The sequence below is a fragment of the Rhipicephalus microplus genome, chromosome 1 (assembly GCF_043290135.1).
Source record: "Rhipicephalus microplus isolate Deutch F79 chromosome 1, USDA_Rmic, whole genome shotgun sequence".
NCBI lineage: Eukaryota > Metazoa > Arthropoda > Arachnida > Ixodida > Ixodidae > Rhipicephalus > Rhipicephalus microplus.
The window spans coordinates 166722841-166723559 of NC_134700.1; positions in this window are offsets into that span (position 1 = coordinate 166722841).

Genomic DNA, 719 nt, shown 5'->3' on the forward strand with positions numbered 1-719 from the left:
GCTTTACCTTCGATGACTGTGAATGCTTTTGAAAGTTCCGGATTATCAGGCCCGTCATACAGTGGTAATCACACGTGATCACGCGTGCTGTTGACGTACTTCGCCAGTGGGGCACGGAGTAAGTTTGCGTTATCGCCAGGAAAGCCGTGTTTAACCCTCTGAAGGCTTCTTTTCGTGGCGCCTCTGGTAGAATATGAATGAATGAGGCGGCGCAGGAGGTACCAGGCAGATTTCGTATGAAGAGTTCCCGTAAGGGAGTCACATTTCGAGAACCAATTTTCTTTAGCTAGTGCAATTGCGTATTTCTCTGCCTTAGCGGTGAGGGTGGCAATACGTGTCTTGATTTTGAGTCGACGATTGAGTCTCTGTCGTTTCCAGTGTCTTGTGAGTTGGCGCCTGCCCTCCCATAAATGCAAGAGATGAACATCAACTGCCGGTACTTCGAATGTAGTTGCAATCGTTTTGGTAACCTCGTCCTTAAATTCCAATAAGGTGCTAGCCAATTCAGAATTTAATGTGGGAGTTTGACGAAAAGGAAAGTTTTTTGTTTTACGGAAGGCTGCCCAATCTGCTAGCTTGACTGTCTTTTGATGTTTATTTTGTCTGCCATACAACAAGGAGGTGTGAATCATGAAATTATCACTCCTGAGATTTTCTTGTGAGTTCCTCCAGCGTGGCCGAGGAAAGTTAATACCCATCGTTAAGCCGGGACACATATC